This window comes from Carettochelys insculpta, chromosome 9, assembly GCF_033958435.1.
Source record: "Carettochelys insculpta isolate YL-2023 chromosome 9, ASM3395843v1, whole genome shotgun sequence".
Classification (NCBI taxonomy): domain Eukaryota; kingdom Metazoa; phylum Chordata; order Testudines; family Carettochelyidae; genus Carettochelys; species Carettochelys insculpta.
The window spans coordinates 1,707,610-1,721,239 of record NC_134145.1 but is presented as its reverse complement, the minus strand read 5'-3'; the positions used below and the strand labels follow the sequence as shown (position 1 = coordinate 1,721,239).

At 68.8% G+C, this 13,630-nt stretch overlaps 1 protein-coding gene across 9 annotated transcripts in view; it reads right to left on the bottom strand.

The window, feature by feature from the left end:
- Positions 1–13,630, bottom strand: part of PTPRF (protein tyrosine phosphatase receptor type F) — a 730,253-nt gene that overhangs the window by 22,994 nt on the left and 693,629 nt on the right. The window lies entirely within an intron of this gene.

Below are 13,630 nucleotides of genomic sequence, written 5' to 3'. Positions count from 1 at the left end.
GATGCCACAAGACTCCTAGTTGTTCTCAAAGCTACAGACTAACACAGCTACCTCTCTGATACTTGAGATTTTAGATTCTAAAGGACTGGCACAGTGTGCTGGTTTGGGTAAGATCTGAGTATTTAGTGACCTGGGGATGTGTCTGGTCCCGGTGGGGGCAGGAAGAATCTGTGTGGGTTTGGTGAAATGGGCTTTCATAGCCTCTCACCTGAGTAGGAGAGTGGCTGGACTGGGCATTAGGAGCAGCTGGCAAATCTGAGGGTTTGTTTGTATAGCTTCTGGCTGGCCAGCAGGGCTGGCAGAGGCACTTCTGTGGCTGGTTTGGTTTGCCTTAGTGAGACAGCTGTAAGTGGCCCGGCTTTAAGCAATATACCCAGGGTTGGTTCCTTCAGTTGTGCCCGGAATCCCCGTTGAATTACAACTGGCATTTGCCCTGCAATCAATAGCATGGCTACGGTCACCCGCGCATGCTTTGCTAGCGACAGGCTGCCCAGAGCACCAGGTCATGTGAGGCCTTGGCACCCTGCAGATCTCCGAATCCACAGACACCCACCCTGTGCCCCTGCATTTGCACAGCATGTCAGTGCCAGCCAGGGCTCCTAGCGGCCCCCTGCTCCCCTGCAGAGGCCGGCAGGGAGGGTAGAGCACACAGCGGTGGTAATCTGGGGGCTGGGTGGTGCAGAATGTAAGTAGAGGTTTCTGACAGAAACCCTGTAATCTTCCATTATCAGTGTAATGAGCAGAAGTGCTGCAGCAGAGCTGGCAGGAGAGGAGGATGCCAACCCCTGGCTCCTGGCTGTACATTCCACTGTGCGTCTGTGAGCCTCTCTCCATGCACATCTGATGCTGGCTGGTCCACGGTCTGTCTGGGGTGGCTCAGACCCCACTTAGTCTGACTGCACGTGGCAAAAGGGGGAACTTCCTCCCGCTGCCTTTTGAAGTGCTCCCTGCCCTCTGCGGGGACACACATGCCAGGGCCAATCGCTACAGCTCAGGCCTGGCAACCTGAGAGCCAAGCCAGGCGTCCACCCTGAAGGCCATGTTACTGCAAGGGCCCGCAGGGCAGAGAAGAGGAGACGCTCCGCAGGACAGGGCCAAGGGTGGGCCAAGCACATGCTGTGCTGAGAACTGGGACAGCACACTTAACTGTCAGAGGTGAGCAAAAATTCATCTGCTGTTCAGGACAAGCAGCAGCACCCCGTGTCAGCGGGAGAAGACGTGAGAGGGAGAAAGGCTGGCACAGGCCACGTGAGGCAGCTGCTGACAGAACTCAAAGGCTGTGTGAAGATGGTGCCTGGAAGCGAGAGCAGCACAGAGGCAGGAACAGCCAAGCGAAGTGGGGGCACCCCAAGCAAGGCTCAGCCAGCTGCTGAGCTCCTCAAAGGGGTCTGTGGGAAAAGAGCTGTCGATGGTGGGAACTTCACCCTCCCAGTTGCCACCTGCCATCTCCTGGGTTCCTTCCGCCCGATCCTGCGCCAGGCCTCAGGTGGGAACTTCACCCTCCCAGTTGCCACCCGCCATCTCCTGGGTTCCTTCCGCCCGATCCTGCGCCAGGCCTCAGGTGGGAACTTCACCCTCCCAGTTGCCACCCGCCACCTCCTGGGTTCCTTCTGCCCGATCCTGCGCCAGGCCTCAGGTGGGAACTTCACCCTCCCAGTTGCCACCCGCCATCTCCTGGGTTCCTTCCGCCCGATCCTGCGCCAGGCCTCAGGTGGGAACTTCACCCTCCCAGTTGCCACCCGCCATCTCCTGGGTTCCTTCCGCCCGATCCTGCGCCAGGCCTCAGGTGGGAACTTCACCCTCCCAGTTGCCACCCGCCATCTCCTGGGTTCCTTCCGCCCGATCCTGCGCCAGGCCTCAGGTGGGAACTTCACCCCCGCAGTTGCCACCCGCCATCTCCTGGGTTCCTTCCGCCCGATCCTGCGCCAGGCCTCAGGTGGGAACTTCACCCTCCCAGTTGCCACCCGCCATCTCCTGGGTTCCTTCCGCCCGATCCTGCGCCAGGCCTCAGGTGGGAACTTCACCCTCCCAGTTGCCACCCGCCATCTCCTGGGTTCCTTCCGCCCGATCCTGCGCCAGGCCTCAGGTGGGAACTTCACCCTCCCAGTTGCCACCCGCCATCTCCTGGGTTCCTTCCGCCCGATCCTGCGCCAGGCCTCAGGTGGGAACTTCACCCCCGCAGTTGCCACCCGCCATCTCCTGGGTTCCTTCCGCCCGATCCTGCGCCAGGCCTCAGGTGGGAACTTCACCCTCCCAGTTGCCACCCGCCATCTCCTGGGTTCCTTCCGCCCGATCCTGCGCCAGGCCTCAGGTGGGAACTTCACCCTCCCAGTTGCCACCCGCCATCTCCTGGGTTCCTTCCGCCCGATCCTGCGCCAGGCCTCAGGTGGGAACTTCACCCCCCCAGTTGCCACCCGCCATCTCCTGGGTTCCTTCCGCCCGATCCTGCGCCAGGCCTCACCAGCTCAGCTCTGGACATCGAGAGGGAGCTGGACACAAGGAAGCCCCCAACGCTAGCTGGAACGTCTGCCATCGCTGCTCCCACGTGCAGCCTTTTCCTTCTCCTTTGATGAGCATGGGGTGGAGCCGGCCACTGCTACACACGGGGCAGCACGGCTGTGGGTATGCGCCAGCTAGAGCCCTGACCAGCCTCGTGCCGGCACAAGTTTGCCAGCTCTCAGAGCGGTTCCTCCAGCAAGCAGGTGGCAAGGGAGACCCACCAGGGCAGCAGCTGCAGCCTCTGTCTCTGCTGCTCCTCTCTCTCCCTGGTCTGTGGCTGTCTGCTTTTCAGTCTGCTGGGAAATAGGGCTGGCCTGCAGCAGCAGCTCCAGCCCAGCTCCTCCCTGCCTGGGCTGCCCATGGGGAGCCCTTCAGACAGCTCCCCACACAGGGAAGGGAGCAGGGGCTGCTGTCGCGCAGTGCTTCACAAAGGTGGTCCCTGGTTCTGCACTCCTCTGCACCTGTATGGACAGGCCGAAGCACTGTTCCTCGTGTCCCTGCCGGGACGCGCAAGGGGAGGCGCCGAGGGGCTGTTCCTCGTGTCCCTGCCGGGACGCGCAAGGGGAGGCGCCGAGGGGCTGTTCCTCGTGTCCCTGCCGGGACGCGCAAGGGGAGGCGCCGAGGGGCTGTTCCTCGTGTCCCTGCCGGGACGCGCAAGGGGAGGCGCCGAGGGGCTGTTCCTCGTGTCCCTGCCGGGACGGGCAAGGGGAGGCGCCGAGGGGCTGTTCCTCGTGTCCCTGCCGGGACGCGCAAGGGGAGGCGCCGAGGGGCTGTTCCTCGTGTCCCTGCCGAGACGGGCAAGGGGAGGCGCCGAGGGGCTGTTCCTGGGCTGGGACGGGCAGGGGGAGGCTCCGAGGGGCCGTTCCTGGGGTGGGACGGGGAGGGGGAGGCTCCGTGGGGCCGTTCCTGGGCTGGGACGGGGAGAGGGAGGCTCCGTGGGGCCGTTCCTGGGCTGGGACGGGGAGAGGGAGGCTCCGTGGGGCCGTTCCTGGGCTGGGACGGGCAGGGGGACGCACCGAGGGGCTGTTCCTGGCCTGGGACGGGCAGGGGGAGGCTCCGAAGGGCCGTTCCTGGGGTGGGGCGGGGAGGGGGAGGCTCCGAGGGGCCGTTCCTGGGCTGGGACGGGGAGGGGGAGGCTCCGTGGGGCCGCTCCTGGGCTGGGACGGGCAGGGGGAGGCTCCGAGGGGCCGTTCCTGGGCTGGGACGGGCAGGGGGAGGCTCCGAGGGGCCGTTCCTGGGCTGGGACGGGCAGGGGGAGGCTCCGTGGGGCCGTTCCTGGGCTGGGACGGGCAGGGGGAGGCTCCGAGGGGCCGTTCCTGGGCTGGGACGGGCAGGGGGAGGCTCCGTGGGGCCGTTCCTGGGCTGGGACGGGGAGGGGGAGGCTCCGTGGGGCCGTTCCTGGGCTGGGACGGGCAGGGGGAGGCTCCGAGGGGCCGTTCCTGGGCTGGGACGGGCAGGGGGAGGCTCCGAGGGGCCGTTCCTGGGCTGGGACGGGCAGGGGGAGGCTGTGGGCACCAAACCCCATCTGACAGAACTAGTGCTGGACAGTGTCTGTGTCACACTATCACCCTCTGACTCTCTGGCCCCTTCATTGCACCTAATTAATGCAGCGGTTCTGAGGAGTTAGCCGCCCTCCCAGCTTCACACAGCTGCCTGCACCCTGCCGAGCCGGTTACTGCAGGCAAGCGCAGCGTGCGATGCAGCTCTTTCCCCCGTGCGATGCATTGCAAACCTCTAGGTTTCCCAACTCTAGGGGAGCGCTTGCCCCAGGGCAGGGGCTGAGCCCCACAAACCTCCAGCCCTCTCAGCCCCAGGCGAGCAGTTGCCCTGCAGAGGGGTGAGGGTCAGAGGTTCAGTGGAGCTGCGCCCCAGCACAGGAGCACTGTGCAGGCTGCGAGGGAATGTCCCATTTCCCCAGGTGGCCTTGGCTGCCAAGCACCCAGATGTGACGAGTGGCCCTGAGGAGCTGCCATTAGGGTGATTGTTTTGTGTGAACACTGATCTAATCACCAGCCGCCTGTTGGTGGGGGAAAAGGTGAGCAGGCAGGAGTGATGCAGCACCTGGGTGCAGAGAGGCTCTAATTAAATACTCCTGCAAATTAGTGCCTCGTTTGGAAGTGAAATGATTTAATGTGAGCGCTGGTAAGGAATTAATGTGCACCTGGACGCCCTCAAAGGCAAGCAAATGAGTCGGCGAGTGGGAGGCTGGCAGGCTGCTTGGAAGGCAGCTGAAGTCCTTTCTGCAGAGCATGAGGCTGGCCAGCCCCACCTTGGGAGAGGCCCTCCGTGCACTGGAGCAACCCGGCTCCCTTTCTGCCCGGCCCTGGGCTCCCTCGCAGCCTGCTCCTAGTCCTGCCGAGAAGACCCCACTCCTCCCACTCAGCCCAGGGGTCCCAGCACCACCACACGCTCCAGAGCACGGCTCCTTCCACCACCAGGGGAGGGCTGGCATGAGCTCAGAGAAAGCCTGACACTGTCCCAGCAAAGGAGCAGCAAGTCCTCCTGCGCCTGGAGTCAGAAGCAGCACCTCAGGCAAGCGCCTCGTTGCAGCACGTGGTTGTCAGAGCTTCAGGAGCTGGGCAGCAGCCTGCAGCAAGAAGGGGCAGACACAGAGGATGCTGCAAACAGCAGAGCTGCCGTGAGGAACGCCTCTGCCTCAGCAGATCCCAGAGTGCTCCCCACACATGGCTACGCGCCAATCGCCCCAGGTTGCTTTACCATGGGAGGACCCGGGAAGCTGGGAGCAGAACGCCCTGCACCAGGGCTTGGAAGGACACAACGGCGGAGTGAAGCCGCGAAGGTTGCCCTGGTTCCCGGCCTGGTCCCTGGAGCACCATCCATGCGAGAGGTTAGCCAGGGAGCCCATCGCTGCCTCTGCTCTGCTCTGCTCACGCGGCACTGGCTGAGCTGAGCCGACTCCCTGCAGGCTGTAGGCACAGCGATGCCCAGGTGCCAAGTACAAAGCCCGGGAAAGCGGAGCTGTGCTGAGGAAACCCTGGGCGTTGCATGGCCTCGGGCATGCCCAGACCCTGCAGGGGCACCTGCAGCTCATCCCAGAGCAAACACTCAGTACCCGCCATCAGCGCTCCTGCGCTGCCCTCCAGAGTAGCCACTCAGTGCGATCACTGACAGCTGTCAATCTACATCAGGGGTTGTGTTGTCAGTGAGCTTTAAAATGACAGGGAAAAACATTACTGCAACCACCACCCTAGGTGTGCACCAAGCCAGAGGGGTGGGGTCGGACTGGGCGAGCGCCAGGCTCCCAACAAGGGGGGCGGGGCCGGTCTGGGCGAGCGCCAGGCTCCCAACGAGGGGGGCGGGGCCGGTCTGGGCGAGCGCCAGGCTCCCAGCGAGGGGGGGCGGGGCCAGGCTGGGCGAGCGCCAGGCTCCCAGCGAGGGGGGGCGGGGCCGGGCTGGGCGAGCGCCAGGCTCCCAACGAGGGGGCAGGGCCGGGCTGGGCGAGCGCCAGGCTCCCAACGACGGGGGCAGGGCCGGGCTGGGCGAGCGCCAGGCTCCCAGCGAGGGGGGGTGGGATGGGCTGGGCGAGCGCCAGGCTCCCAACGAGGGGGCAGGGCCGGGCTGGGCGAGCGCCAGGCTCCCAACGAGGGGGGCTGGGCCGGGCTGGGCGAGTGCCAGGCTCCCAGCGAGGGGAGTTGGGATGGGCTGGGCGAGTGCCAGGCTCCCAACGAGGGGGCAGGGCCAGGCTGGGCGAGCGCCAGGCTCCCAGCGAGGGGGGCAGGGCCAGGCTGGGCGAGCGCCAGGCTCCCAGCGAGGGGGCAGGGCCAGGCTGGGTGAGCGCCAGGCTCCCAGCGAGGGGGGCTGGGATGGGCTGGGCGAGCGCCAGGCTCCCAGCGAGGGGGCAGGGCCAGGCTGGGCGAGCGCCAGGCTCCCAACGAGGGGGCAGGGCCAGGCTGGGTGAGCGCCAGGCTCCCAACGAGGGGGCAGGGCCAGGCTGGGCGAGCGCCAGGCTCCCAACGAGGGGGGCAGGGCCGGGCTGGGCGAGCGCCAGGCTCCCAGTGAGGGGGGGTGGGGCCGGGCTGGGCGAGCGCCAGGCTCCCAACAAGGGGGGCAGGGATGGGCTGGGCGAGCGCCAGGCTCCCAACGAGGGGGGCAGGGCCGGGCTGGGCAAGCACCAGGCTCCCAGTGAGGGGGGGTGGGGCCGGGCTGGGCGAGCGCCAGGCTCCCAACAAGGGGGGCAGGGATGGGCTGGGCGAGCGCCAGGCTCCCAACAAGGGGGGCAGGGCCGGGCTGGGCGAGCACCAGGCTCCCAGCGAGGGGGGGTGGGGCCGGGCTGGGCGAGCGCCAGGCTCCCAGTGAGGGGGGCTTGGATGGGCTGGGCGAGCGCCAGGCTCCCAACGAGGGGGGCAGGGATGGGCTGGGCGAGCGCCAGGCTCCCAGCGAGGGGGGGCGGGGCCAGGCTGGGCGAGCGCCAGGCTCCCAACGAGGGGGCAGGGCCAGGCTGGGTGAGCGCCAGGCTCCCAACGAGGGGGCAGGGCCAGGCTGGGCGAGCGCCAGGCTCCCAACGAGGGGGGCAGGGCCGGGCTGGGCGAGCGCCAGGCTCCCAGTGAGGGGGGGTGGGGCCGGGCTGGGCGAGCGCCAGGCTCCCAACGAGGGGGCAGGGCCGGGCTGGGCGAGCGCCAGGCTCCCAACGAGGGGGGCCGGGCCAGGCTGGGCGAGTGCCAGGCTCCCAGCGAGGGGAGTTGGGATGGGCTGGGCGAGTGCCAGGCTCCCAACGAGGGGGCAGGGCCAGGCTGGGCGAGCGCCAGGCTCCCAGCGAGGGGGGCAGGGCCAGGCTGGGCGAGCGCCAGGCTCCCAACGAGGGGGCAGGGCCAGGCTGGGTGAGCGCCAGGCTCCCAGCGAGGGGGGCTGGGATGGGCTGGGCGAGCGCCAGGCTCCCAGCGAGGGGGCAGGGCCAGGCTGGGCGAGCGCCAGGCTCCCAACGAGGGGGCAGGGCCAGGCTGGGTGAGCGCCAGGCTCCCAACGAGGGGGCAGGGCCAGGCTGGGCGAGCGCCAGGCTCCCAACGAGGGGGGCAGGGCCGGGCTGGGTGAGCGCCAGGCTCCCAGTGAGGGGGGGTGGGGCCGGGCTGGGCGAGCGCCAGGCTCCCAACAAGGGGGGCAGGGATGGGCTGGGCGAGCGCCAGGCTCCCAACGAGGGGGGCAGGGCCGGGCTGGGCAAGCGCCAGGCTCCCAGTGAGGGGGGGTGGGGCCGGGCTGGGCGAGCGCCAGGCTCCCAACAAGGGGGGCAGGGATGGGCTGGGCGAGCGCCAGGCTCCCAACAAGGGGGGCAGGGATGGGCTGGGCGAGCGCCAGGCTCCCAACGAGGGGGGCAGGGCCGGGCTGGGCGAGCACCAGGCTCCCAGCGAGGGGGGGTGGGGCCGGGCTGGGCGAGCGCCAGGCTCCCAGTGAGGAGGGCTTGGATGGGCTGGGCGAGCGCCAGGCTCCCAGCGAGGGGGCAGGGCCGGGTTGGGCGAGCGCCAGGCTCCCAGTGAGGGGGGGCAGGGCCAGGCTGGGTGAGCGCCAGGCTCCCAGCGAGGGGGGCTTGGATGGGCTGGGCGAGCGCCAGGCTCCCAGCGAGGGGGGCTGGGATGGGCTGGGCGAGCGCCAGGCTCCCAGCGAGGGGGGCAGGGCCGGGCTGGGCGAGTGCCAGGCTCCCAGCGAGGGGGGGTGGGGCCGGGCTGGGCGAGCGCCAGGCTCCCAGTGAGGGGGGCTTGGATGGGCTGGGCGAGCGCCAGGCTCCCAGGCCAGAGAGCAGGGCTGGGACCTGACTAGGACTGTTCTCTGGAACGGAGATGGGGAAGACAGCTGCTCCTCACCCCCCTAGCACCATCCTGCAGCCGCCCTGCCAGGCCCCTGCCCTGCTTCCGATCTGCGTGTGACGCAGCCTGGAAGCGGGGAGAACAAAGGGGGCTGGGGGCCATGTTCTGCCTGGGGAGGCAGAAATGCCCCAGTCCCTCTGTCTGAGCAGTCCCAGCGCCAGGGCAGCACCCACCCCACCACCCAGCCGCATCACCCTGGGAGCACCCAGCAAGCGCTCGGTGGTTGCAGTGCAGGCAGGTGTCCGACAGGCGGAGCTGTAACACAGCCGCAGCACGAGCCTGCCCCGAGCTGCCGTCCCTGGGCTCTCCCTGGCTGCGCAGACAGAGCAGCGGGCAGTGCTGCCTGGCTGGTGACCTGCCTGCTTCCCATGCGCTCTGCCCACCCGCCCGGGGCGTACCCCTTCGGGGTCACAGGGCTGCTGCCTCCGGGAGCACGGGGCTGCACTGGCCCATGGCAGGTGCTGGGTGCCCTCCCCGTCCTGGGCTGAGGTCAGGCAAGGCCCCCAGCGTGTCTGCAGCGCAGCGCTGCCCAGCATGCAGCCTGCGGGGGACACCCGGCTGTTGGGTTCTGGGGGAAAACAATCTGTGGCTCCTCTGACATTGAAACCGCCAGTGGCCCAACCTGGAACGCTCCCCAAGGCCTGGGGACCCTCCCCGGCCGCTCCGCTCCCCTCCACGCCCCGAGCAGCGGCTCTTGCACCCACTCCCTCTGAGCTCTCGCTGCGCTGCAGGCCCTGGGGAGAGGCACAGGCCAGTGCTCAAGGCTGCAGAGCTCTCAGGCAGCAGCAGTTGCTGCCTTGTGTGCATGCGGCTGGCGGCAGCCCGCTGCCCCCAGCACTTTCCATGGCTCCCTGCAGAGCACCCCTAGCTGGCTGGCCAGCCCAGCTCCCTGGCTAATTGCACTGCTCGTCCTGATGCAATGGGCACACCACGCCATGCGCTGGGACAGGACCAACGAGAGACGTGAGCACACCTATGCCAGGGCTGCCTCAGCACGCTCCTGAGCTGGAAAGCAGCTGCATGACTGCTTGCTGTGCCAGCCACCCTAGTGCCACGGCCTTCTGCGTCTGCCGTGCTCCCCAATTCCACCCAACCTGGGGGTCAAATGTGCCAGAATCCCTGCAAAGGAACTGCACGCAGCAACCGCCGGCTGCTTCAGCCTGGGAGGTCCGACTGATGGGGCTCTCAGCCAGCTGTGCCACTTGAACAGGGGAGCAGCACAGGGAAATGGTGCAGGGTTCACACGAATTTTCTATTGTGCGGCAGGCTCTGCAAGGCAGAGACGAACCCCCCGGGCAGGATTCCCCAGCCACGAGACGCTGCATCAGGCACCGGCTGACCTCGCCCGGCGTACACGACAGAAGCAGGTCACACAACAGAGGCCAGGCTGGGGGGGCGGAGTGTGCCATGGACGCCCTGCTCACGCACACAGCAGCACAAGATAGCGCCGCCGGCATTACAGCGCACGGGCCCAGCAGGCTAACCGCACCCGCGGCGCCCTGGAGCAGGAGAGCGGCGTATGGAGTGGCAGCACCTCTGCCCATTCGCACGGACCCTGGAACGGAGCTGTACCCTCCGACACAGCACCTGGCCAGCTGCCCCCAGCTCCGTGCACCCGCTCTCCCTGCCCCTCCGACACACAGCACCTCGCCAGCTGCCCCCAGCTCCGTGCACCCGCTCTCCCTGCCCCTCCGACACAGCACCTGGCCAGCTGCCCCCAGCTCCGTGCACCCGCTCTCCCTGCCCCTCCGACACAGCACCTGGCCAGCTGCCCCCAGCTCCGTGCACCCGCTCTCCCTGCCCCTCCGACACAGCACCTGGCCAGCTGCCCCCAGCTCCGTGCACCCGCTCTCCCTGCCCCTCCGACACAGCACCTGGCCAGCTGCCCCCAGCTCCGTGCACCCGCTCTCCCTGCCCCTCCGACACACAGCACCTCGCCAGCTGCCCCCAGCTCCGTGCACCCGCTCTCCCTGCCCCTCCGACACAGCACCTGGCCAGCTGCCCCCAGCTCCGTGCACCCGCTCTCCCTGCCCCTCCGACACAGCACCTGGCCAGCTGCCCCCAGCTCCGTGCACCCGCTCTCCCTGCCCCTCCGACACAGCACCTGGCCAGCTGCCCCCAGCTCCGTGCACCCGCTCTCCCTGCCCCTCCGACACAGCACCTGGCCAGCTGCCCGCAGCTCCGTGCATCCGCTCTCCCTGCCCCTCCGACACAGCACCTGGCCAGCTGCCCCCAGCTCCGTGCACCCGCTCTCCCTGCCCCTCCGACACAGCACCTGGCCAGCTGCCCCCAGCTCCGTGCATCCGCTCTCCCTGCCCCTCCGACACAGCACCTGGCCAGCTGCCCCCAGCTCCGTGCACCCGCTCTCCCTGCCCCTCCGACACACAGCACCTCGCCAGCTGCCCCCAGCTCCGTGCACCCACTCTCCCTGCCCCTCCGACACAGCACCTCGCCAGCTGCCCCCAGCTCCGTGCACCCGCTCTCCCTGCCCCTCCGACACAGCACCTGGCCAGCTGCCCTCAGCTCCGTGCACCCGCTCTCCCTGCCCCTCCGACACAGCACCTGGCCAGCTGCCCCCAGCTCCGTGCACCCGCTCTCCCTGCCCCTCCGACACAGCACCTGGCCAGCTGCCCCCAGCTCCGTGCATCCGCTCTCCCTGCCCCTCCGACACAGCACCTGGCCAGCTGCCCCCAGCTCCGTGCACCCGCTCTCCCTGCCCCTCCGACACAGCACCTGGCCACCTGCCCCCAGCTCCGTGCACCCGCTCTCCCTGCCCCTCCAACACACAGCACCTCGCCAGCTGCCCCCAGCTCCGTGCACCCGCTCTCCCTGCCCCTCCGACACAGCACCTGGCCAGCTGCCCCCAGCTCCGTGCACCCGCTCTCCCTGCCCCTCCGACACACGGCACCTGGCCAGCTGCCCTCAGCTCCGTGCACCCGCTCTCCCTGCCCCTCCGACACAGCACCTGGCCAGCTGCCCCCAGCTCCGTGCACCCGCTCTCCCTGCCCCTCCAACACAGCACCTGGCCACCTGCCCCCAGCTCCGTGCACCCGCTCTCCCTGCCCCTCCGACACACAGCACCTCGCCAGCTGCCCTCAGCTCCGTGCACCCGCTCTCCCTGCCCCTCCGACACACAGCACCTCGCCAGCTGCCCTCAGCTCCGTGCACCCGCTCTCCCTGCCCCTCCGACACACAGCACCTCGCCAGCTGCCCCCAGCTCCGTGCACCCGCTCTCCCTGCCCCTCCGACACACAGCACCTCGCCAGCTGCCCCCAGCTCCGTGCACCCGCTCTCCCTGCCCCTCCGACACACAGCACCTCGCCAGCTGCCCCCAGCTCCGTGCACCCGCTCTCCCTGCCCCTCCGACACACGGCACCTCGCCAGCTGCCCCCAGCTCCGTGCATCCGCTCTCCCTGCCCCTCCGACACAGCACCTGGCCAGCTGCCCTCAGCTCCGTGCACCCGCTCTCCCTGCCCCTCCGACACACAGCACCTGGCCAGCTGCCCCCAGCTCAGTGCATCCGCTCTCCCTGCCCCTCCGACACACAGCACCTGGCCAGCTGCCCCCAGCTGCATGCATCAGCTCTCCCTGCCCCTCCGACACAGCACCTGGCCAGCTGCCCCCAGCTCAGTGCATCTGCTCTCCCTGCCCCTCCGACAGACAGCACCTGGCCAGCTGCCCCCAGCTCAGTGCATCAGCTCTCCCTGCCCCTCCGACACAGCACCTGGCCAGCTGCCCCCAGCTCAGTGCATCCGCTCTCCCTGCCCCTCCGACACACAGCACCTGGCCAGCTGCCCCCAGCTCAGTGCATCAGCTCTCCCTGCCCCTCCGACACAGCACCTGGCCAGCTGCCCCCAGCTCAGTGCATCCGCTCTCCCTGCCCCTCCGACACACGGCACCTGGCCAGCTGCCCCCAGCTCAGTGCATCCGCTCTCCCTGCCCCTCCGATACACGGCACCTGGCCAGCTGCCCCCAGCTCAGTGCATCCGCTCTCCCTGCCCCTCCGATACACGGCACCTGGCCAGCTGCTGCCAGCTCAGTGCATCCGCTCTCCCTCCCCTCCGACACAGCACCTGGCCAGCTGCCCCCAGCTCAGTGCATCCGCTCTCCCTGCCCCTCCGATACACGGCACCTGGCCAGCTGCCCCCAGCTCAGTGCATCCGCTCTCCCTGCCCCTCCGACAGACAGCACCTGGCCAGCTGCCTCCAGCTCAGTGCACCCGCTCTCCCTGCCTCTCCGACACTCGGCACCTGGCCAGCTGCCCCCAGCTCTGTGCACCCGCTCTCCCTGCCCCTCCGACACACAGCACCTGGCCACCTGCCCCCAGCTCTGTGCATCCGCTCTCCCTGCCCCTCTGACACATGGCACCTGGCCAGCTGCCCCCAGCTCAGTGCATCCGCTCTCCCTGCCCCTCCGACACAGCACCTGGCCAGCTGCCCCCAGCTCAGTGCATCCGCTCTCCCTGCCCCTCCGACACAGCACCTGGCCAGCTGCCCCCAGCTCCGTGCACCCGCTCTCCCTGCCCCTCCGACACAGCACCTGGCCAGCTGCCCCCAGCTCCGTGCACCCGCTCTCCCTGCCCCTCCGACACAGCACCTGGCCAGCTGCCCCCAGCTCCATGCACCCGCTCTCCCTGCCCCTCCGACACAGCACCTGGCCAGCTGCCCCCAGCTCAGTGCATCCGCTCTCCCTGCCCCTCCGACGCACAGCACCTGGCCAGCTGCCCCCAGCTCAGTGCACCTGCTCTCCCTGCCCCTCCGACACAGCACCTGGCCAGCTGCCCCCAGCTCAGTGCATCCGCTCTCCCTGCCCCTCCGACACAGCACCTGGCCAGCTGCCCCCAGCTCAGTGCATCCGCTCTCCCTGCCCCTCCGATACACGGCACCTGGCCAGCTGCTGCCAGCTCAGTGCATCTGCTCTCCCTGCCCCTCCGACACACGGCACCTGGCCAGCTGCTGCCAGCTCAGTGCATCCGCTCTCTCTTCCCCTCCAATGGGTTGGGGCAGGCAGAGCGGAGTGTGGGGACGGGGTGGGGTTAGGACAGGACACGGGTAGGGTGAGGGAGCTTGGAGGGAGGCCCCCAGCTGAGACACGAGGCACAGCGTGCAGACCAAGCATTCTCTTGCTGCACCAGCCCCTAACTGTTACCTCTCACTGCTGGGCTCCGTCCTGACCCACAGGCACGCCGCCGCCTGCCGAGCTCACCCCCTGCTTGGGGCCAGACAGAACCCATCAGCCCAGCTCCAGGCACTGAGACACGGCCCCGTTTGCTCTCATGCTCCCCGTGTCCGTAACCGAGGGCTCTGCCAGGGCAG